Genomic DNA, 25,033 nt, shown 5'->3' on the forward strand with positions numbered 1-25,033 from the left:
GCAGCGCTCACCCTGCAGTGAGAGTAAGGGTGGGGGTGGAATTCACTAATTCCGGGGAAAACCGGGGGGTATTGGGAAGGGGAGGAAAACAATAATGAAGTGCGGGGAAAGACGAACCCCGTTTGTTCGATCCCCGGGGGTGCACCCCGGCTGCCCTCAGACAGCAGCACTCCGGTGCGCTCGGGGAAGGAAGAGTAAATCTACTAAAAAAAAATAAAATAAAAAAAATAAAAAGGGCAAAAAAGAAAATCAAAACGCGGACCGGAGTTTGCAAAAACCCCTGCACTGGATCCGGAGCCAACCGTCCGTTTTCTCTGAATCCCACCAGATTTGGGAGCTCTCGGGTGGGTTGGCAGAGCGACCGCGTTCTGCTGCGAACCCCACTGTGAAGAGTTAAAAAAAAAGGGGAAAAAAACCCAAGGCTTTTAAACCTGCGGAAAGAGAAAGATCTGAACTCTGGGCCTGGATTTTCCCACTGAAGGAAAACTTATTGTGTTCCAAATCCTCGGGACCTGCCGAAGCCGTGCGGGAGGGGTCAGCACAGGTTCTCCTGTCTGGAAAAAGCTGTCCCTCGGCCTTTCCCCCACCTCGGCGCCCCTTTTCAGTGGGGTGTAAATAACACAGCCCTTTCCGTGAAAATCTACCCTCCTAAAGTGTATTTTTGGAGAAGTTCGACTTCAGGCGTCACGACTGGGGAGGGGGATTGCTGCGGGAGAGGCAGGCGCTGAGAAAGAAGGTTTTTTTCCCCCCTTTTCATCAAGCTTTGCACTGCCATTTTCCCGAGACAGGGAGGGAGCGAGGGAGGGAGAGCGGAGCGACAGACAGCGCTGGCGAGGAAGTTTCTCACGGCAACTGCGGGCTGGATCGGGAACGGAGCCTTTTGTTCCCGGCAAGTTCAGCAGGAGAGAGAGTTGGAGCCTGCTGGAGAGAAAAACCAGCGGAGAAATAAAATGGAGGGAAGTAGGAAGAGAGGAGAGAGAGCTGGTGCTGGGCTGAGATTAACTGCAGAGCACCGCGCTCGGGAGTGCGCGGCATTTATTTAGAAAGTTGGTGTGGTAGCCTGAGGCAGAAATCCCTCGTTAACTGCATGGGAATGAGTGAGAGACCCAAGGACACGCAGTGCTGGGCAGGAAGTGGAATTTTCCAAGGGGTTCACATCCTTCGGTGCTCCTTTTGCCAAGATTTGCTCTCCTCGCTCGATGAAGGCTGCCTCCTAGGGACACCAGGGAAAAGGCCTTAAAAATGTGGCGTGCTCTAGGCCTGCTTAAAGTGAATAATTAAAGGCTGGGGACACCCTTCCTTAGAGGCTGCAGGGCGGTCTGAAGCCCCGCTGCAATGTGGGGTACTGCCCTGCCTCCCCCTGTGTCCCTCTCTCCCCCGCGAGTGTTGAAACACGGTGCATTGCGACCATGGTCTTGGAATGGGGTGAAAAGTCACCTAAACCCCAGCCCCCCTCGATTCAGTGCCTACACACACATCCAGCACATCCCATATTCATATCCACGATTGTTTCTGTCCCCCTGCGCACGCAGCTAATCCTTCACCCCAAACCACGCGTGCCCTTTGCGTGTATGCAGACCCAGAGTGTGGAATAAACTTGTCTGGATTAACCCCCAAATCGCTGACAAACATCCATCCTCCCACCCAGGAACGGGGAGCAGAACTTTAATCCCCTCATTATTTGTACACTCGGTCCAGGTGGAATTAAAAAGCAAGAGCCTGATCTCGAGGAGCAGAATTCTTCAGCACAACTTTGGGCTTTAGTGAGGTGTCCCGAAAATACGGTTTGATTAAAAATGTCCGTGCCCTCCCGGCAGGGCAGGGGGAAGCTCCGGTGCCCTGTGAGAGCGCGGCGTGGCTGTGACAGCAGCTCGGCGAGACACCACGTGGGAAAGCCGAGTTCGGGATTTAAACGTGCTTCTCCACTCCGGCCATGAGGGAGGGAGAGCCTGAGCTGGGGGAAAAAATTAAATAAATAATGGAAAAAAGGCTTCGCGTGGAGCTCAGAAGCGACCTCTGTGGCTGCCGGGGACTGAAGTTCAAGAGCCCCGGGCTGGGAGCGCGGAGCAGATGCGGCTCGGAAAATCCAGCAGCAGCAGGAATGGCAAAGGGGCCCGGGGGTCGGGGCTGCCCCCCCGGGAAGCGCAGCGGGGCCAGGAAGCGCCGCCCTGGCCGGGTGGGAGCGGTCCTGCCCCCCATGGGAGCTGGCTCTGAGCCGGCGGGGGACGCGGTGCCCGAGCCGTGCCCGAGCCGTGCCCGGTCCCCGTCCTGCCCGGTCCCCGTCCCGCCCGGTCCCCGTCCCAGGGAGCCGCCCCGCGCCGGGACCTCTGCGGGCCTGGGAAAGTTGAAGAGGGAAACGTCAGGAAGCATCAGGCAGGAATTTCAGTGCATCCCGTGTTTTATGGTGGCGTTAACTTTTACATATTGGGAGTAATTAGCAGTGAGGCTGTTAAAAGCAGATTTAAATAACCACACGCCTCCCCCCTTTTTCTCCTTTCCCAAAATGGTCCAAATCCTGTTTACCTCTGACTCGACCCCCACCGGGGCAGAGGTGAGAGCACAAACCCCACGGTTTGTCCATGTTGGCAGGAAAACACATTAAAACCCGCATATTAATTAACAGGTCAATTAAAATAAATAACATTTTGCAATGGTTATTTGGGGTTCTGCCCCCCCTCCGCCCCCCAACTTTGTTTTAGTAAAGTGGGGAAACATATACAGAAACCTTCCTTGCAGTAGATGCTTTTTTTTCAAACGGAGCCCAGATGCTGGTCAGGATTAAGGTTACACCAAACACATTCTACATTGCCATTTTCCAAACAGAATAAAGCAGATGGAAAAGATGGAAGAGGATAAAGCAGGAACGGAGCAGCAGTGAAAACTGCAAGCCCTGCACTAACGCTGAGAGGAGCGAGCTGGGATGCCAGGAGAGGCAGAAAGAAAGCAAGCAGGCGTAGCGCCGCTGCATATCACATTCCTCACAGTTAAAATGAGTATCTTTAATTAAACAGCTGTCAGAATTTGGGCTTTAAACCTTGTATTTAAAACGGGAGGAGGAAATTGAGCTGCAGCTGATCAGTGCGTCTCCTCAGGGCTCAGTCCTAGGAGATGTGAAAGCCACTGGCCGGGGGCCATCAGAGTACTTAAGTCTCTGCGAATTTTAAACATCAGCAGCCCCGGTGATTTTAAGGATCTACTCCCTTAAAGTTAGCCATGCACTCAGCACTTTGCAGGATCCGCCCAGCACACTCAGAGCAGCTCTGAGCTCCAGAACATGAGCATCTGCACATCTGAGAAACAAAGAAAATCCTCTTTTCAATAGGCTAAACATTTCCCCTTTATTTCTAAAAGACACCAGTTCATCCATACTGGGAAGTTGGATCAGACTGGAATAAAATCTCTAGGTGAAGTTAGCAGAATCTGTGCTCATTTGCAAAATACCACGGTTTGGCAAATTCGGATTTTAGGTGAAATTCTACAATAGTGGTTTACTCAGCACTGTGACTCAGTTACATGATGTGCTTTGAAAATCTCTTGCAAAAACTGACTTTAAGAGATTTTGTTGGTATTATATAGGCACACACAGGACACAGAGAAGGAACACACAAACTATTAAATATTCATGCTATGGGGAGAACACTTAGTAACGTCCCTTCATTCCAGCTGTACAAAGGCAGGCACAAATAACTGCTGAAAAAATGAATGACCCAAAACAACCACAATATTCCACATAAACACGGGGTTGAGCAGCTTGCAAACATCAGCCAAGAAAGGGTCAAACAGAAATTGTCCTTATCTACCTTTCTGCAGTCTCCCATAAAGGCGTAATTCCAATCTGAATTCTGTAATCAGCCCCCCGGGAGTGTTGGCACTGCCCACACCTTCAGGGTCCCTGTGTGGGGCTGGGGCTGATTTTCTGCTCCAGGCCTCCTCCCCTTGGAGCTCAAACCTAGAATTCACCTTCTGAACGTCTCAAGTAGGGACCTCAGTGACATTTACTCAGAAACAAAATTTCAAACACATTCTGACCAGCTTTGCTGGAACTTTCAGAGTTCAGCTGTGGGACTGTGAAATGAGATCATTTTTATCTATCAGTTCTCTCTGCCTTGAGAAAGGCCCGTGATCACACCTCAGCAACAGCACTGCTGGTAGAGACTGGGATATCACACACATGTTCACTAAAACAAAGGCATTGGCCAGAGCTTCCTCTGTAAAACTGAGCTCCAGACAGACTGAAGAATCGTAAAAAAGACATAATTTTCAAATATTTATAAAAGTATTGAGTATATCTGGCAAAACAACAAAAAACCCACTCCAAATCCAAACATGTAATGGCTGTTGCTTGCATCTCAATTTTTAGAATTGGATCCTGAGTGAAACATGATCAGAGAGTCAGAGTCACCACAGCTGTCAGAAAAAGGTGCAATTAACGGTATTATGAAACAAAGTATTTAACAATATTACTTTTTCCAGCTTCAGGAAACATAGTTTCTGACCTGGGGTTTGCCTGTGCTGGGTTCAGGCAGTCAGGGGGGCACTGCAGCCCTCCCTGGGCAATCCCGACCCTCTGGAGTCATCACTGCCCTCCTGTTCTCACCTGTCTATTTTTAGGGAGTATTTTGTGCAGGGCTGCCTCCTACACGTGCCCAGCACGCTTCATGTCCTGTTCAAACACAGGGCTGGGAGCAGTAAATGATGCTGATGCAGCACGAGGAGCTGCACTTGTGCAGGGCAGTGATGAGCCCCGGGCTGCAACGAGCCCCCGGCACTTATCAGCATCCCACAGGATAACGGAGCCCTGGATTCAGCTATCATTGCTCAAGAAACTGCTCATTATCATTATGCTTTAAAGAACTTTGTAAATACTTCAAAATTCTTTTTTTTTAAACCTGGTTAATAGCCACAGTGCAGCAACTTTCTTTAAAAATAATTGAAATAAATACCAAGTCAAAACACCCACCAATAAACCAAATACAACCAAAACACAAAGCACTACAGCTGAGTTGTGATGCAAATGAGCAAATTGATTTCCACCACTTCTAGAGGTACAAAAATAATTTGAATTTGACATCCTATTATGGGGAGAAAGGGAAAAATCCACCCCAAAGTCAAGCCAAAGACAGTAATGTCCAGATAATGAGAGGCTAATTAACCTGACCTCAGTGAGATGCAAAACTTAAATTATTTTTCCTCAGGAGGGGGAAAAGATGTAGAGGAAAGTAAAGAGATAAAACACAGCAAAGGTTGCAATCACGCCAGACAAAGCTGATGTCTTTCTCTGACAGTGCAGCAAATTTTTCTGGGTAAAGGAAGAGCCCTCACCCATCCCAAATCAATGAAGTGTTTGGTCTGGTGCACCATGTAAAAACACCAGTTAAACTGGAAAATATGAAGGTCAGTGCAAGAGAGGTTCTGTGGGTAAAAAATGACTGAAAATCCAGTGCTGGATTGTGCTGAAATAGGAAGTTTGGGGCTAGAGAGTGAGTGCTTTGAAAGCTCTTGCAGCTTTGGCCTCAGAACTGGTTCTATTGATGGGCTTTAAGTGACACAAGGAACTGAAAAAGTGTGAATACAGGTGTTACTGACAACATCAAAGGCACCAGTGCAGGAGTATCCTGGAATATCCGAAGTGAAGAGCTGGATGGGGTTCTGGAACAGCTCAGGAGTCCTGAGGAATGGGCTGGTGGAATGCAGTAATAAGATTAATGCAAATCACAAGGCTGTTCACACGGGGACTGACAGCCAAAACTCCTGCAAACTGGGAATTCACCTCAGTTAGCAGGGAAGGAGGAAGGCTCAGAAGTGTTATTTAGTTACAGAAAGGAAGATGACAAATGGGATCTAAAGACCAGGTGAGGCACATCCAGATGTTATGGCAACAGCTCTCTTACAGAATTTTGGGTACAGTTTCTATTCAAGAATGACACACGAAAACTGGAATAATCACAGAAACCCTGAGCTGGTCACAAGAGCAAGGAATCTGTCAGGAGAGGAGAGTGAAGCTTCCTTTCAGCAACCTCCAACAAAGAGAGGGGTGATAGGGTGAGTTTGTATACACCGACTGTGGCTTGAAGGCAGCATTTGAACTTGAGGGTTATGATGGCAACAAATACATATCTAAAGGCCTGAGTAGAATGAAAATGATTGCTAGAATAGGATATATTATTACTAGAAAAGCTAGATTTTAAAGAATCCTTCTTTCCTCAGGGGATCACAGACCCAGCAGAGAACTTTGGCCGTTTTCTCATTATTTTCCCCACTTTTAATCAGTGAAATGAAAAGAAAATCTCTGCAATATTGTGAAGATGCATTTATGGTGGTTAAAAAGTATTCAGACACTGTATTGATAAGTGTAACAAAAATCCATTACAATTAGTAATTCTGTATTTACTGCATCACTTGAATTATATGCAATAAATAAAATATGGAAGCAAACATCAAATAACAAGGATAAAAGAAAACTCTGAATGAGACAAGAGTTTGAGAAGGCAGGTTGTATGATTTGATTTATAATTAGAGTTTGCATCATGGTGCAAAGAACTGGATTAGGGTGGGCAAAAGTGTAAGAACTGCAGACAGGAAAACTGAACACCCTGCTCATCTGCCTGGTAAATTCATCCGGGTCACAGGAGCGTGAAGAACCACGGAACAGAGGGTGAATTACTGTGGGGCTGCAGCACACACCAGCTCAGCACATTCCCTGTGTCACACAGTGCTTGGAGGACTCAGCTCTGAGCCTTGTGTGGCCAAGCCCGCACACACTGTCACTGTCACCTCGGCAGGGAGGGCTCCTCTGCCTGCAGGGAACCCTTCAAACACAGAGATTTCCACGGAACAGCTTCCAAAATCCCACAGGGCTGCACCTCCCAGACCATCAAGGCTCACACCATGGGTCTGGTTTTCCTGAGGTCTTTCTGTTTCCAGCATAAGGAACCACCTGGAACATGTAGCATCCATTTCCTTCATCTCACATCTCTTCCCCTCTCCACACAAAATGTACCTGCTTCAGCAAAACAGCACCAAACCAGGGCTGCCCTTCTGGGACCTTCTGTCCTAGGTGCTTTAGGTGCCTGCCCACTGGAGATGTTTTCCATCCCACTGTTCCGAGCTCCTCGGATCTGCCACCTTTTTCCCTTCTTATAAACAATAACACACAAGCACAGAGCCAAAAAGCATCTTCAGTTGGGATCTTTCCTCCCTTTTTTCTTCACCTTTTTGTTTTTCTCAGTGTTCTCACTAGAGGACACCTCACATCCCTGAATTGTATCTTCACATCGTCAATGTTTTGGGCCAATTGAGAACCCCAGAACTTATCTGTTGATATTTTCTTCAAATGCCTTCCAGGTTCAATTTTGGATGGAATATTCTCAGCTGGAATATTCTGTCCTTTTTCAGGTTCCACATTAGAAAATAAAAGCAGATGCAAAGCAACTGGAAAGAGCACAAAGAATGCTGGGAGGCTGAGGAAATCTAACCCTCCAGAACAAACTGGAATGCTGGATTTGCTTAATCAATTGGAAAAAAGAAAAAGAGAAAATAAAAAGGAGAGAGCTCATGGTAGAATTGAGAGGGGACAAAATACCAGTAGCCCACTTTGCTAGAGGACAGGTCAGCAATCCAAAGTTCATGGGCACTGGAAACAGAAGAGGAGATAGACCATGTTTATTCCTTGAAGCTCCACAAGCCGTGTTTGATCCACAGACTGCACATGGGAAAAACTCTGAGTATTTCCTAAGTCAAGCACAAAAGATCATATATATATTAAAGAAGATCTCATGACAATATTCTTGACATAAATCCTAGAGTTTTCAGTTAGAAATAATGCTTTTCCACAGGTGGCAATGGGTGTCTGCATGTTAAGGGATGTTTTAATGGATTTACCACTTTCATGAACCTTGCAGCCTTTCAGAAAAGAAGTGGCACAGGGAAAAAAACAATGGATGTCAGGAGAAAAGCGGTAGTTTTTTGTCAGGCTGACCCACAGAATCCCCAAATTCCTGAGAATTCCCTGTCAACACATTGTGAAAAATAACATACAGCTGAGTAGCAGAACACCTCTCTGTGGGAATAACTGCCCAGAATATCTTGAGAGGTAAATTAATACAAGAAAGAACCAAGCACTGTGCACCCGATTAACAGTGAAAATACCTGAAATCAGCATAACAAAGTGGGGTGAGTGCACTTGTGCTCAGGATGGTTAAACAGCTGTAATTAGATCAAACAAACTAGATTGATGTATCATCCCTTTGTAGCTGTGGCCTCAGAAGGCAGGTCAGGAGCTAAGTTCAGTAAAACAGTTTTAGTGCTGCAGCTTTTATCTAACAAGGCACAGCCACACACTCACTCCAAAGTAAATACTACTCAGGAGAACTGCTGAATTCCAAAGAAAGAGTTTCTAGAGAAGATGCCATTCTTTAATAACAACCTCAACTTTTGTCAGGAATAAAAACTCTCCTAATTAATTCAATAATAGACCCTTTGGATAAACACTACATAGAATTTTGGTTACAAATTCGTTCAAGGCATCTGAAGATCTTTTTTGAGTTGCTCCCCATTCACTGAAAGTGTCTGCACAAAATAGGTGCATTCTAGTTTGCTTTGTTCTTCCAGAACCTTTTAATTAAATTTTAAGAAAATCATGTAGAACAACATTGCATGAAATATGGTCACTACGTTTCAGAGATGAGCAAAACATAAGGTAGCAGATGGTATGAAGAGGATATATGTGAAGAAATGTAAATAGCAGGGAACCTCACCAAATCAAAGACGTGAGGCAGAACTGAAAGCGCCTGCAAGACCCCTGGGAGGGCTGAGGAGATGAAGCAGGCACTGAGCTCAAAGGTCTCAGCCTTTCCTGGCTCCGAAATGACACAGCACCAACAGGAAGCTCTAATCTGCTAGAGGGACCCCTTGTCACTGGGGAAAGTGAGATTGTTGTGAAGGGTCCTTAGAGTGGAGGAAACAAGGACAGGTGCCAACAAATGTATTTATCATACACTCTTGGAATCAAAAATATACCAGCTCTTCAGAACTGTAGGCAGTGAGGACATAAAGGAGCTAATAGTAGAAAATAACCTTATATTGAACACCAATGAGATGAATTCTTTAAGTTAGGCAGGAAAGCAAGAAAAGAGAAGCTTGGTGTCATCAGAAGAGTTGTGAGCAGCAGAAACAGGGTGATCTCTGGGGCTGGGAGGAGATGTCACCTGTGTGTTACCATTGTTTGGTCCAGGACCTGCACTCAGGGCTCTGAGCTGCTGTGGCTGCACTGATTGCTGGCTGGGAGCCACTTCTGCCACAACAGAGCCAAAGGAATTAGCGAGTGGATTGTGTCGTGTCTGTGGATCAGAGCAGAGCCTGGGTGAAGACCAAGCAGCTCTTTCTAACCTTCTGATAAAAAAAAATATCAATACCAGAACAATACTGTTAAAGAGAAGCCACCAAACACTAGAGGATGTTTAATGGTGAAGGGAGGCACCCTTGAGGAGCAGGGCCCAGCTGATAACAGCAAATTCAGCTGAAGGAATAGCTGGGAAATGGTGACCATTCTAAACATTTGTATTTCAAATAGTTGGTAAGCACATTTCCACAGCAGAACTCCACAAACCTAAATCACAACTATTCCCATTTTGTATCTTCTTCTGCCCCAAGCTCCATTTGTCTGGGTGATTTATGAGGTGAGCTCTGGCTGCGTAAGGCTTCTCTCCTTCTGAATGGAGGAACAATTCAGATAAGGAACAAATCTCTTCTGAGTGAATAGAGGAAACTGGACTTAACTGCATTGACTAAGGTATTTATTGTACATCTAGGCCAGAGGAAGCTTAGCACTTTTAATACATATAAAACTGCAGAGAGCTGCTAGGAAGAACAGAAACCAAACAAAACAGATTCACAAGTTCCTTAATAATTTAGATTAAGCCGCTAAAGTAACAGGAAAGAAGCAGCAACAGATATCTATCAATTCCAGTGGCTGATTCCAGCCAGCCACAGGAACTGAGGAGCAGTTGGCTCTTTGTCCCCTCAGGCACCCTCAGGCTGAGGGACAGCTAAATTGTAATCACATAACCTCCAACGGGCAGTGCTTTTGTGGCTGTTGATTTCATAAATTGTCTTGAGGTTCCTTGTCATGGAAGACATTGGATATAATTACAGACAAAAAATATAACTCACAGGCCTGGTCCTGGGCACGGTGCTTTGGCAACTCAGCAGCTCAGGGGATCATCAGCTCTTTGTAGACAGGAACCCAATGCTGAAAGATAAATGACAAGAAATAAATCTCTGTGGTACAACTCCAGCTTACCAGTTCAGAGAAGACCACATGCAGAATTCCTGAAAGGCAATGAAACCACAGAATTAAAAATTCTAAGTGCAAACCCCAATATTAAGTCATCCATTTACAACTGTTGGTGGTGAATCCATCTACTCCAGATGGGAAGAGGTCACTCTCTTCTTTTTCCAGGGCAAGTCTATGAATAATTTGAGTGATTAAAGCTCAAATCAGGTGTGAAAATGAAAGACCAGAAAAGCACATGGAAAAGAAACCACACTCACAAAGAGAGACTCAGCTTTCATTCTGGAACCAGGAAAGGCCCCTTCCATTTCTGTCCTGCCACAAAATACAGGTGAACTCGTACATTTTTTCCCAAAGAGTTGTCACTTTTAAAGGCACATTGAAATCTTATTTTTACTTTTTAGGTCTCCCTTCCTCTATTGGAGATGACCTAAATTTTGAGCTGAAGCACTCACAGCATCCTCGCTTGGAATAGAAAACAACAGCAAAAAAACATCAGGCTGTGAAAAGAGGCAAAATAATAGGAGGGAAAATTACAGTGAAGTCCTCCCTGAATAAGAGGAGGTCACAAATGCTGCAGAAATAGAAGCTGAAGTGGTGCTACCCTGAGCCAGGGGACACGAAGTGGTTGCATTTACAGCCCAGGCAGAGGACAGGTGGGCAGGATGTGAATGGGAGCAAACGGGCGCAGTTCTGGGAATGCCCAACTGCTCTCAGCACCCTCCTCAAACAGCTCCTGGTGAAAGAAACACCACAGGCGCCAAAATCCACGAGTCACAGAAAACCTACAAAAACTTGAACACTTTCTAGGAGCGTCGAAACGGAATTAGACAGCTACAGAAAGGGGTAGAGGCAATATTAAATATGTTAAATAGAAAAATGTATGGGAACACATAGAAAGCCCAATAATCAGCAGTAGAGACTACTGAACATTTAAGCAGCTCATCATTAACAAAACAAACCCCAAAATGTACTTGCAGATACATTGCCTTAAAAACCCAACAGAAACTAAGATTATAATCTGTGCCTTTTAAAAATTCCATTCAACATATGTTCGTAAACAGACTTGAGCCAAATTTCAGCTCCCCAAAAGAATATTCAGCCCGAGAACTTCTACAAATGGATGATAAAGTCCTGCTTTTCCCCTTGTAATCATTGCTTTTCTGAGACACCAGATCCTCTCTTAGCCTCATTACAAGTTCCCACCAGCATAAAATGTATTTTTCATTTCCATTTCCCATAGTATTGTTTTCCAAAAATGGCATTTCCCAGCACAAGACAACTCTCCTTCACTCCTTTTTTATGTCACCTCCTCAATACAAAAGCATTGTCTCAGTGACAAGGTTCTGTTCTTCTAAAAAGATGAAAAAAATCCAAGTGGTACTAATAAATATTTACTTAATGTAAAGAAAAGGGAATTCAACAGTTAAGGATGAAAATTACAGGGGGAAAAAAATGGTGTTTGGGAAGGCAAGAAGTTCAGTGCTGTTTATGAGAATGACTGCTCAATGGCTCCTTCTGGGACACAGCGAGATGACTTCTTTAAAAGTATGGTCTAGAAATACCCCCAAATCACTGAAATTATAAGTCACCCGAGTATTTCAGCTGCAATACAAAATTAAGAAATATCAGGACACATAATGAAAATGGTGGAATGAAACCAGCATTGCACTGAGTTCTCTACGTTAAAAGGGGAAGGGGGGCTGAAGTGAAAGGTTTTATTTTTACTTAATTACTCTCAGTGCTCCCTGGAGACTCCTTCCAAAGCGTATTTTGTATTTGGACCTAAATGCAAGCAGGATTCAGCCTTGATCTTATTCCTTATGACAATAGGTTTCTTAAATTAGAAGTCCCACAACTGGAATGTTGACACCACTGCTGGCTCCTCCAGCACCTCAGAGTCTCTCCTGTGTTATCAATCCATTAACCTGGGAAGCAGTGAGAACAGGGGAACACAGACTGTTCAAAATTAAAAAATCCATCCACAAAATAATAACTTGTGAGCTTACAGCATCTTTCATCCATTTCTATGTAAGTGGAAATGGGAAGTCTCAAAATACTTAAAAAAAAAAAACAAACCACCACAACAAACCCACCCAACTTCAAGGTATTCTGAAATGATAACATATTAATTGAGTGAGCATCCACCTGTGATGCGATTTAAGAGTCTCCTACTGCAGCATTTCACACATATTCAATCCACCTTCTGGTTACAGCTTGCAAGTTTATGGTATGTAGAAGGAACAGCAGAGCTGGTTAAAGATTTTCTCTTGCTTCACATACTCTGCAAGCTTCTCATTAACTCATACATGACTTTAATCAGTGCTGAAGCACACACTTCCTTCAGCATGCAGCAGGACTGGGCTGGGGGAAAAAAAATCCTCCACAAAATATTGTTGTAACCATGAATTAAAAAAGAGAAGGGCAACGTTTTCCTAAACTGGCTGCTGATTTTCATCTCTAAAGGGTTAAACCGACCTTCGCTGATCCAGAAGAGGCAATAAAATAGAACTTTAAGGACAAAAATGGAGCACTTCAAGAGATTATTATGAAGAGCCACATTCAAGAAGACAAAACCTTATTCTTAAAGCACAGATGCTTCTGAAACAAGAGATCGCATGTTTTTAACAGCACATTGCCAACTGCTTAAAATGAATAAGCAAAACTAGGGGAATCAGGGTGGGTTTTTTTCCTTTTTCCTCGGAGCTGGGAGGGAAGGGGCATTCATGGATGTGGTAGCAGAGCCAGCTCTGCACTTCTGCAGGGCTGTGGAGCTGGTGCTGGTCGGTGTGTGGGGGGAGAAAACAGAGTAAAGCCTGAGAAAAACCCATCAGAGCTCCTGTCCTCCCCTTCCAGCGTTAATGGGAGGGATACGAGTCCATGGGAGCTGCAGTGGGGGATGGTGCTGGCGGAGGGGGTGGGGAGAACCGAGCGAGGCCTTACAACCATCAGCAGCTCTTGTTCTTGTTCCTTTCAGCCTTAGCAGGAGGATGTGAAGCTCATGGAGCCGGCAGCGGGATGGGGCGGGGGGGGAAGCAGTGCAGGATCATAGTTTAGCTTTTGTCCCCTCTCCACAGGGTTAATAGGAGGACACGAGTGTCACCGGGATAAGGGCAGGGCCGGGGGGGCACGGCCGGGATCGCAGCTCCCGCAGGGCTGCTGGCAGCGAGTGCTGGGATTTGTGGGGTCCTGTGCGGAGTCACAACACCCGCGGGCGAGGTGTGGGGGGGAACACGGGGCAAACTTCCCTCAACGTGGCGGCTCCGCTTATCCAGCACGGCGAGCCCGCGGTGCCCCGCGGGGTGGGGCGAGCCCCGGCCTTATCAGTGGGGCGCAGGGAGCGCGGCTCCGCGGCCGCGGGCAGGGAGGGAGCGAGGGAGGGAGAGCCCAGGTGTGCCGGCAGAGGGAAGGGGGGCACAGGCGGCCCCGCAGCCGCTCTGAGGGCGCCGCTTACCCGCAGCGGGAGCGCGGAGCTGAGGCACGACCCCCGCCCCAAACCAGGGGAAACTTTCCCCAAACTTTGGCGCGGGGGTCCCGTCCCCCCTCAGCGGCTCCCTCACGGCGCCCCCCCCCTCAGAGGCTGTTCCCGCCCCCGCCGCAGGGGAGGGGGGCGCTGTTCCCGGCTCCGCGCCGCGTTTTCCCGCTCACCCCCCGCTCCCCGCGCCTCCTCACTCCTCCGCGCCTCCGGATCCCTCCGCCGCAGCCGGCGCTGGGGCTTTTTCACCTCCCCCACCCCCATCCCTTCATCCCGATTATCCGTCCGAAGCTGCGGGGAGGATGCGGGAAGGGAAACGCTTCTCCCACCCCGTTCCTGTAACAGGCGCCCGGCTAAGGCACCGCTGGACGGAGCCTTTTGCCAAGTGAGGGAGAGGAGGCGGTTGGGACTACTTGGCCTTCCTGCCACGGCTTTGGCGGAAGGAGCGCGCTTGAGCGAGAGGCTGTGAGTGCTGCGGCTCTCCTCAGCGCTTCCTGGAAACTCCCGCTTAGGAGCGAGGGGGGCGGGAGCGAAAGAGTCCCAGGCCGGGAAGGGGAGGGGGGGCAGAGCACAGCCCCCTCCCCGTGCCCGGATGCCGCTCGAGCCCGCTGACACCCCTCAGACCGACCCTCACCCCCTCTTCCTGTGCAGATGAAGCAGGGAGAAGTAAGGGATAAACTCCCTCGTAACCGCCGTGCGGGGTGGTGGGGGCTGAACCTCTTTTCCCCTCACAATCCGGAGGGTGAAAGGGCAAAATCCCCTTTTCTCCTCACAACACGGGGTCTGGAAGAGCAGACTCCCCTTTTCCCCTCACAACGCGGGGTCTGGAAGAGCAGACCCCCATTTTTTCCCTCACAAGGAGGGAGCGCCCCTCTACCCCCAAAACTGAGGAATGGGGAGCGGGGAACTAACGGGGTGGGGTAGGGGGAAGGAGCCCGGCATGGCCGGGGGACAGTGGGAAGAGACCCCCCCAAAAAGTGCCTCTTTCCCCCGAGTTCCTTGGGATGGGGGCGATCCCTGGATCCAGGGGGCTGGGAGCGGGCTGAGGCGGCGCGGGGGAGGGGAGGCCGGGCTGGTAAATGCAAAACGCTGGTACAGAAGCGTTTTAGCACAATCGGGCTGGAAAGCTCCGACTGCAACGGGCTGAGAACAAAAAAAAAAAAAAAGTGAAAAGGCTCCTTTGCTGCCCTCTGCCTGCCGAGGCTGCGGGGGAGCCCGGCGGCCTCCAAGGCCGGGAAAGGCTGACATTGCTGAGTGAAAAAACGGAGGAACCCGGGCCAGTTAGCACACCTGTGGTGCTTCCCTAGAATCAGTTAGGTTGGAAAAGACCTCTAAGATCATCAAGTCCAAGCTTTCCTGGCTCTGGATACACTGAGTTATCCCTTTTCCCACGTGTGGATGTACTCCTGTTCATCTCGCTTCCAAACAGCTTCAGTAGAGGGTAAAACTCCTTCCTGTTAGTCTAGGCTGAAGGATGTCTCCAAGCCAAGAGGGCTTTGGGTCTGCACTTTAATACTTGAATAATTTAATGACACAACAGTACAAATGCCTAACACATGAAAGCCACAGGAAAAAAAAAAAAAGTGGAAAAAACAGGAGAGTAGAGCGAGTGTGCTGATAAATGCCTGTGATACACAAACACGGGCAGTAAATACCGTGTGGTTCATTAGATATGGGCTGGGACGATCCTGCCCTGCAGTTAAAGGCCTCTCACTTCCTCTGCCTTCTCCAGATTGGTGCCTTGTACCAGCTCCTCTCTCCAGCTCTACCGGTTCCCAGTTTGCCACACTTTAAATGTGGAGCTGTTGATCCTCTCTGGTGTTACAATGCAGCTCTTTGATGCCAAAAGCCCCTTCCTCCACTGAATCCCCAAGTTTCAGGTATGCTGGGACTACACAGGAAAGGCAGGCAACATGTAATGAAATTATGTGGAAGAGAAGGATCCATTAGAGCAAGGAGATACCTGTAAATCCTGTTAGCAGCCAAGCATTTCCATAGAAATTTCCTGATTCTAGATGCCCAGCACCTTTCCTATGCTTCCATTTCCTTAACACCATTCCTAAATCCCTACTGGCTTCATTTACAAACCTAAACCCCAAATGTAAATTGAGGGGGGGAGGATCTCTTTGAAGTCCCATCTCCATGGATTTCAGCTGTAAATTCTGTAGTTCAGGGTCTACTGGAAAAGGCAGCCTCCAGCTCTTGGACCAGGAATCATCGCTTGGCTTTAGACTCCTCCAGCACCACTCGGGTAAAGATGAGCTTTGTTAACATCTTTTAGTTACGTGTTCCTTGTTGTACTTCTATTCCTTTGCTCTTTGTACCCCAGTCAGTGCGGAACAGCTTGTAAATACATGGATTTATTCTGTCAGCCTTACACTGCTTCCCTTAAACATCAAAATATTAAAACACAAATGCTCCCCGATTACTCATCAGCAGATCAGTGACTTTACACACAGGCAGCTTTCTCTGGAGTAAATAAAAACAACTCCTTAAAAAAAATTGGGCTGAGATGGATTGTTTCCGAATTCCCAGGAGCTGTGAAGGATAACCTGCCCAACACCGGGATCCTCTGAGCAGCTGCGAAAGGTAAAGATACACCTTGAGTAATCTTGGGTCCTGTAATTAAGTCCAAATTAATTATTCTGGATGAATTTTGTTCAATTAATGATGCTAACTGCTTGCCTGGCAGACTATTAAGAATCTGAAATCATTTAATGACTGGTACATAAAGATTTTGCAGCTGGGAGTGATTTTTTGATAACAGATCCAAATCCCTGTCTGGCTTCCCAGTTGTGTTGGCTCCCCAGAGCCAGGTGGAAGGGCAGTCCTGCTTGGTTTGCAATTGTGCTTTAAGTGATTACCAGATCCAGGGCAGTATTTACACCTGTATTTTTAATGTTCTGGCTGACATTCTGTATTTTTAAAGTTATTCAAGTAACTGAATCCTAAACAGACATTTTGCTGAATCCAGACTAGCAGAATCCAGTAAAAAAGGTGTTAGTTTTATAAAGCTGAGCACATTTTAACCAGGGAAAGCTGAGTTTATGGGCCCAGAGTTCTTGAGGCTCGCTGCATCTGAAGTGATAATCACTGAAATATCACTGAAAGGCACTGCAGGAGACTCTGCTTTTCAGCTTCCCAGCCTTCTGCCAGGTCTCTGGCGGAGGATGAGAGAAGTTTACAGGAGCTTCCCAAATGGGAAAGGAAAAAAAAGTAATTTAAACGGTGTATTTGTGAATCAGAGGCTGAGGAAATGTTGTCATGTGAAGGGAATCCCACAGTTAAGGACAGAAATGTTGCTGTGCCTCTGTGCTCAAGTGGAAGCCCTGGCAGTGCTGCTGCCCAGTCACAGCTCCCACGCAGTGAGGTGGAGATTCCTCGGAGATTATCCAGAGAAAGCAAACGCACGGGAGGAGGATGTTTCACACACACTCCTCAGCCCTCCACGAGACCTGCCTAGCATCCAGCAAGGCTGAGTTAGTCCTAGGGCCGAAGGAGTAAATGCAGGTAAGAAGACAGAGCTGTCTTCTTTCCATGAGGAGAGAGCACAGGACAGCACAGAAATTTCCAAGGTGTCATGCTAGTTTTTCATCAAACACCCATTAGTAAAATAGTTTTCTTTTCTTTTGACGAATCCGTTCAAGCCCACACACATCCTGCAGGATACACTGTACTGGGGCCTGAGCTTTCATTTCCCAAACAGCTCTGTCACCCTGTTAGTGATCATCTACCAAAGCACTCCATTGCACATCCATCATCATACAATAATTCCCAATAATTACACCTTTTGTAATGAATGAAAGATGCATTGATAGATAAGCCAGATACAGCATAAACATCAACAGAAGTGGTTGAACTTGATTCACATTTTCTGGTGCTGTCAAGTTGCCCTTTTACAAATCTTTTTGAGGTTCTTCTGGCCTCAACAGATTTAGAATGGTATTTCAAAGACCACTGATGACACCATTCAGTAGCTGGCAAGACAAAGAATTCATGGATGGAGTTAATAAGGGGGATAAAAGCAGTCTGTGCCCCAAACCCAACATTTTCACAGTGCACGTGGGCTGGCTGTGTGAGCCAGATGCAGAGAGCTCCAGGGATGCTACGCCGCAATCCTACAACTCTGACTCTTGCGTATTTAAGGCTGTATCTGATTAGGCATTTCTGTATTTTTTGAGTATGTAATTATCTAGCACAGTGCGTACGAGTCATGGAGTAAACCCAGTTGGGAGCGGAGCACTGGGAAGGGGAGAAAAGGTCTGTATGTGGGTGGGTGGGTTTGTCCGTGTCGGTGATTGCAGCAGCCGGGGAGTAGAGTGTGGAAAAAAGCCTTTCCTGGAAAGACACAGATGAAACCCCGGCACTGAACTGCGAGCAGTTATCACCTCTCTGTAGACCGCGAAGGAGGTGATAACTAGATCCCCGATCCTTGTAGGATCCTCATTAGGAGGAAATTCTTTACTCAGAAGGTGGGGAGGCCCCGGCACAGAGTGCCCAGAGCAGCTGTGGCTGCCCCTGGATCCCTGGCAGTGCCCAAGGCTGGACGGGGCTGGGAGCAGCCTGGGACAGGGGCAGGTCCCTGCCATGGCAGGCGTGGGATGGGCTTTAAGGTCCCTTCCAGCCCAAAGCACTCTGTGGTTCTGCTGGTCTGTGATCCAGAGCAGCCCCTTGGGTACAGTCCCAAGCAGGCGACAGCTGAAGAAATAGCAGTTTCAGCCTTCTCAGAGTTGAAGAATTAAGGAAATCCAAGTGTCCTTGCTGTAAATGCAAGGTAAATTATTCATTCTCTCTCTCCCCCCCTCTTTCCTCCCTCTAGTTCAGTTTTTCTTTTCATGCTTTAATCGTTTTGACACCAAGCTGTACAAAAGTAATTTAAAATTAACATGACTGACACTTGGTAGATAGCAGGACCCAGTGCAGGGCTCCACCTTCTACTGGGAACTGCGGAGAGGGGCTCTGGATTGGCTGCAGGACCTGAGGCAGCTGATGGGGACTAAGGAAAAACACGGCAAACAATTAATTTGCTAATTTAGTTTTCTGTTTAATTTGAGACCAGAAAATTGTCAGGCACTCATCAGCCCACGAGCAAGGCTGAGTGGACTCAGGGCAGTGCTGCACTATTGGCAGCAAGGAGAGGATGTGTTTGATTGGCCAGCAAAGCAGTTTCTCCTGCGGTACTGGTGGCATTTCACAGCATGTTTGAGCTCTGAGGTTCTGCGGGGTGGCTTTTGTGTCACCTCTCCCAGTTTGGTGCATTTAGCACATCTGACAATGGTCTTTCTTCACGGGGAAGGAGGTGATGTGGACATGTGCGCTGCAGAACAGCTGGGAAAAGTTGTCACGTCAAACACAGAACGCGCCATAGCCCGTCACTACCCCGGTACTGCCACACGATGCCCCGGTCAGCCAAATGCTGACAGGGATAACTGCACACCGTGAGCGTAATGGACCTGGATCAGGACTAATGTCCTTTGATGGGGAAAGAAATGCTCTAATTTGATTTCCTCCCTTCAGCTGCCGAGTGTGTAATTTCAGATCTGCGCAGAGCGGGCCCTTTATGCTCGGGTTTGGGCCTATTTTTGATTGATTAAATTGGATTGTATCTATTTATTTCACGCATCCAATTCAGGATTTCACTAGTGGCTCGTCAGAGCGAGAACGTGCACATTTATCGGGAGTGAGAACTCACCACAGCCCTCAGTTTCCTCTGATAGCTTTGCCGGGATTTGGTGCTGTGCGGGCGAGTGGGTGTGCGAGGAGCTGGGAGTGTGAAATCGGAGAGCTGGTTGCCAGCAGAGGGAGCGTGGGGCAGGGCCGGGTTCAGCGGGGAGTCATGAGGCTGGAAACGGGACCGGCTCCCGCGGAAGCATCACCCGGCTCTCCGGTGAGAAAATCCGGAGACTGTTGGAACATCAGCACGATTTGTTTCCTTCATCCAAATGAAGCGAGAGATGGGATCTCGTTTGCAAATCTGGGACCTTCTTGGCCTCCCTAATTCACAGATTCCCTCTTCCCGACTAAGTGATGCTCCCGGGAAGCCCAAGTCACTAGATGGTACTGTTGCTGTTCAATATTGACGCCTCCGCGGGCCAGCTCCTTGGGAAACTTGCATTTCTGTCGGGAGGGAAGGACGGCCGTGTAATTTGTGAGGGAGATGTGAGCGAGGAGCTGGGGAGAAGAAGTAGGTCAGAACTGCTTCCTGGGATTGGGCTGTGGGAGGGGGAGTAGAGGGGTGGCAAAGATTTTGTCGGGGCTGGTTTGCCTCCAGGTTTGCTGCCCAGGGGGGCATCGGGTCAGGCCCTCACGTAAACTCTGTAAAAGCTGGGTTTTGGTCAGCCTCACTCGTGGTTAAGCCCAAGCAGAAGGATGAGCTCTCTGTGGCCACAGCCTGAGGAAGTTTTGTCACTCTCTGACCTCAGGGCACAAATCACCTCCTGGCAGAAGGCAACACAGCAAATCATAGGGTCATAGAAAGGCGGGTTTGGCTTGGAAGGAACTAAAGCCCAGCCCATCCCACCCCCTGCCATGGGCAGAGAGACCTTCCACTGTCCCAAACCGCATCCAGCCTGGCCTTGGACGATTCCACGGATCTCCAGCTCTCCCCTAAAAGCCAACTCACAGTGAGGGACTGGTCACACAAATTCCTGGAGCGCTCTGAAATCCCCCCAAGCTTTCCAATAATGTCACTGCCTGGGTCCCATCCCTGGTAGGAGGTCACCAAGCTCTCCCTGGCGAGGGTAACAAACAGGTTATTGTGCTCTGTGCTGCAAACGAGCCCCAGCCCTCCCGGCTCCAGCCTCAGCGCAGAGCGGAGGAGCTGCTGCCTGCCCGGCCTGTGCTCGGGTTTCTGTTAGAGGAGAAAGTCAGGCCAATTAAATCAGGCAGCATTGAATCTCTAATTGACATAAATAAGACAGACAGACAGCTGGGAGGACTGGGAGGAGGGGAGGGAAAGGGGAGCAGGTGCCCTGGATGAGAAAGAGATGGAAATACACCCTAATAGGACCACAGCTTTTCTTATTCTGTGTGTTTACATTAGCCAGCAACATCATGGGAAGTGTCTGAGCCCCTGCTGGAGAGAAATTAGTGAAATATATACAAGTTACAACTATTGTGGGGTTGATTAGAATGTTCCTAAAAATCTCCAAACAAACCCAAAGGAAAAAAAAATCACCCTCAAAAAGATGTTTGTGTAGTTAAATTAAGAAATCTGTTTTTTCCCATGCAGTTTGAATGAGGCATTGCAGCTGAACAATTACAAAATAATTTAAAATCATATTTGTTTAATTTTCCACATCTGAGCAGTGTTTGCCCAGGTATTTCCCCCTCTTCTTTTACCAGGGAGTGCTCTTTTGTGTTTAACAGACCTTTCAAACACTAATTTATGCAGAAATAAGTTATTTAAATTCATACATTTCAGAAGGATGAGGCACAAAGAGGAGGAACTCACCCAGGTCCCACCCGGCACTGCAGAAGGAACCAGAATTACCAGCCCTCGCTCTGCCTCGCCCAGGGTGTGCCCTGATGGAAACAAACTGTTGGACATTTTCTCCAAACACACCTCTGCTGCTGCACAGGTGAGAAGCGAAGGTGGAAAAGCATTCCCAAGTGGATGAAGGTAACAAGGAGGGGGAAAATACAGTTTTACGGTGCTGCTGAATTCTCCAGTAGCACAACAGAACAGCAATTTGGGATAATCTCTTACAAACCAACCCTGTCTTAGTTTTAAAATAATCAAGATTTGCACATTGTGATGTAAGAACCAGAAATGTTTTTCATTTACATTTCCAGAAACTTTTGAGATCTCTTCCCGAATATTTCAACACGTTCTCCTTCCCCATTTTCCCAGCTGGGATAATTTTTTGCCAGCACAGGCAATTCTTCTCGGTATCCATGGGAATTGCCTCCATAATTAGACGTGCACCCAGTGCACAGATCAGAGCGCTCCAACCCAGCAGCTGGAACTAGGAGGCAGGTCTGATTAAATCTGCTCTGCCACGAGGAGAAAAGCCAGCTTTAATGAAACATCACAGGGCTCCCTACCCCGTCTTTAAACAGGGCAGGAAAAGGGACTCTGGGATTACTTTGAGAGTGGCTGCTCGTGGTGTGCTCACAATTCACAGAGCAGAAAGCGAGCGCTGAGTGATCCAGGGCCTTGAAACTGGGGATCTGCCTCATTAAAAAGGGGCTGATTGCCAGCAGCTTATTAAAGGGCTCACAGTCTGCCTTCAGAACGGCACTGAAGGTTGGAGAGGTCAGCAGGTGCAGATGGAGGTTTTCTCCTTGAGAGTTCTCCTCAAGACAGTGAGATCAGAGCCAGCTTGTAGAGGAACAGCTTCTCTGGGTTTCCTACCCTGCCCAGCAATGATTGTTTGTGTGGATCCACCAAAAGACACGGAGCCAGCCAGCAGCTCTTTTTTTAATTGAATCCCAGAAGGGTTTGGGTTGGAAGCCCACCCAGTCCCACCCCCTGCCATGGGACACCTCCCACTATCCCAGGCTGCTCCAAGCCCCCTCCAGCCTGGCCTTGGACATCTCCGGGGATGGGGCAGCCACAGCTGCACTGGACAATTTCCATGGAAAGTAAATGATTTCTGTTCCTGCACACCCGGTTCTGCAGGTACAATGTGCTCTTCAGGAAGGGGAGCTGGTGAAAGAGGCAGATGGTCGGATAGAAATTATTAATCCCATACAAGTATTTTATCTTTAGTTGCTGCCTCCACTTGGTGTCACAAACCCCACGACTCCTGGGGGCTCTTCCCGTTTTTAAAAACAGAGCTGGGAGTTGGGGTGGAGCAGACGTTAAAATTTGAAGTGGTTTGGTGAGTGGGAAAAAAGCGACTTTTAACAAATATGCCAGAGCTGGGGATCAAACAGGGCTCTGGTCTAGACAGAACTGCACTCCCCGCCTGCCTCAGAAGTTTGACAGAATTTAGCATCTCGTTTCCCTAATAGGATTAAAATGCAGCTCCGTGTCCTGGGGTCCTGACAGCCCCTCAGATCTCTCTGCATCCCAAGCCACGTTCCCATTTCCACTGCGGGAGTCGCTCCCTTTGGAAGCGCGGCCCTGCGGACGAGCGGCGCTCACGCGTCCCAGCAAGGCAGGCTGCCTCAGCTGGGGTTTGAACTCAGCCCTTCCTGTAATTCTATGATTTGAATATCATTTTCACAACCCTCGCAAGCAGCAGATGAATGAGAGATTCCTGGCTTTGAGTCAAAAGCTGCCATAATTAAATGTTTATAAAACACTTTAAGTATGCGAAGTGCTGTTATAGACAAGGAACCAACAGATCTGGCAGATTGGAGCAGGATTTTAAGGCACACCAGCAAACAGAGCCCATTTCCCCCACTACATCTCTCTTTTAGCGCTGCTAGCAGAGGGTTATGGAGGCCATCACCAGGTTCCTTTTATTATAACCAGAATAAGTGAAATCAGAATCACTTTCGTTCATACGAATATGTGTAATTCAGAAGTTCTCTCCTCTGTAAGAACTCTCTGAGCAGAGGGCCAGCTTGCTGTTCAGCTCAGGAAGGAACTTCCCCGTGGGAAACAGAAATTGCTGCTCCTTCTGATCTCTCACATAAAACTGGAGAGCTTCCACCTGTTACAGGTTTCTAACACCATCTGCTGTTTAAAAGGAAGATGGCATTGGAGCTCAGCAGCACCGAGAGCTTGTTTGATAAACCAGGCGCGACACCAGCAAATCTGGAACGTTTCTGTAATTGCCACAATCCCTTTTTTTTCCTTATTTCAAGCCCTGAACATATTTTGATTTGATCTTCGTTATGAAGTGAATTATTTCTTCTCCAGAGGAAGCAGAATCCCAGTGAGCAGCAGCCGGGTGTCAGGTCCGCAACACTTCAGTTTTCATTCACAGCCATGAGGCTGTGCCATTTCAGCACCAACACAAATTTCAAGCAGTGTCACTCCCTCCAAAGCTTGGCCCAAAGAACCGAGTTAAAAATGTTACCATAGGAGAGAGCCATGGTCTCCCTGGGGTATGAGGAGCTCAAAGCAAATAGTATTTTCTATTAAAAATAAAAATATTGATCTTTTGCTGGCTCACACTGCTGCCTGTAGAACAGAATAAACATTCTAACCAAGGATTCTTCTGCAGCTTCCTAATTGAAAGATATACAAGCTTTTGTCCCAGGAAAAACAACAGAACCCAGGCGCTCATTACATGTTTAAATTGAAGGGCTCACAACTACTGCTCTTAGTTTTGGTTGCAGATATTTGTAATAACATTTTTTTCTAAAACAAAAACACTTTTCTCCAAAGGGGTCCCTGGCCATTCACCCTGAGACAAGCAGGAGTTTAGACATAAACCACCCAAAATCTCAAAATCTAACACCAAACAGAGGTCGCAGCTCTGGGATTCTTCTCCAGTCTGATCCCATCAGCGCAGTTACAGCATCACCCCCTCCTCTCGCATTGCTCACCCCTCCACACATCGTTTAAAGTCAGTGGCTCCTTTTGTGAGCGTCCGCTCCTCACCCCGGCACTTTCCCTGCACTTCGACAAAAGAGACCTTTTACATGTCAATTTATTTTCAGACAAGCATATCTGAAAGGGAGTTTCCCTCCGGAGTCGAATTAGTATTAATGGCAGGTGTTCAGTGGCACACAAAGGGAGGGAGGCAGCGCCTCGGCTGAGCTGAGGCACTAAGACAGCTTGATGTTTTAATAACCAGAGGCAAGGAATGGAGTGGCAGCGGACCTGCGGCTTCCCTGGCGTGAGTGAAGGTTTTATTCAGAGCCCCCGTGTACTGCCGAAAGAAGATCTTGAAATATTTTAAATGTTTTCTTTGCCTTGAAAGAGGGATTAAATTGTTGAATATTCCATGAAAGCGCAGCATCCACCCCACATCCCGTGGAACTCGCTCGCAGTCACCGAGTACTTCCGAAGCCTCCCGCGGCCTCGGGAAGCGGCTGTGGCCACCACGAGGAGGAGGTGGCACCAGGGGGCCTCCAGCTGCACAGTTCCCCATCCACCGGTGCCTAGAGAGGCTGAAAAAAGAATCACATGGACCAGCTCAAAGGTGGGAACTTGGAGACGGATTTGCATTAAAGTTTAGAAAGTTAAAACCACAGATCAGTTGCTCAGTGAAGTTGCACTATGAAAAAGAAAGAGAAGATGATTGCTGGGAAAGCTACTGGCTTCAGTTTTAAACTGAATCATGATGGGAATATTTCCCAGGCCAAAAGACATTTATTGATGCCCAGGTGAATTTCACAGAGGTCAGCAAGGGAAAGGCACGGTT

The 25,033-nt window shown here is 47.7% G+C and overlaps 2 long non-coding RNA genes across 4 annotated transcripts; one reads left to right on the forward strand and one right to left on the reverse strand.

Annotated features, from left to right (window-relative positions):
* Positions 1-2,199: 2,199 nt before the first annotated feature.
* On the reverse strand, positions 2,200-13,880 carry LOC134561649 (uncharacterized). The gene is made up of 3 exons (XR_010082956.1): positions 13,746-13,880; positions 10,171-10,249; positions 2,200-2,335 (listed from the first exon to the last, which is right to left on the reverse strand). It is a non-coding gene; the product is annotated as an uncharacterized LOC134561649 (long non-coding RNA).
* Positions 11,285-23,874, forward strand: LOC134561647 (uncharacterized). 3 transcript variants are annotated; one of them, XR_010082954.1, is made up of 5 exons: positions 11,285-14,432; positions 15,935-16,017; positions 16,302-16,355; positions 21,190-21,387; positions 23,526-23,874. It is a non-coding gene; the product is annotated as an uncharacterized LOC134561647 (long non-coding RNA). The 3 variants fall into 3 exon arrangements; XR_010082953.1 differs by having other exon boundaries at positions 21,190-21,346; positions 23,381-23,874; XR_010082952.1 differs by having other exon boundaries at positions 14,130-14,432; positions 21,190-21,346.
* Positions 23,875-25,033: the final 1,159 nt, after the last annotated feature.

This window comes from Prinia subflava, chromosome 24 (assembly GCF_021018805.1).
Source record: "Prinia subflava isolate CZ2003 ecotype Zambia chromosome 24, Cam_Psub_1.2, whole genome shotgun sequence".
Lineage (NCBI taxonomy): Eukaryota > Metazoa > Chordata > Aves > Passeriformes > Cisticolidae > Prinia > Prinia subflava.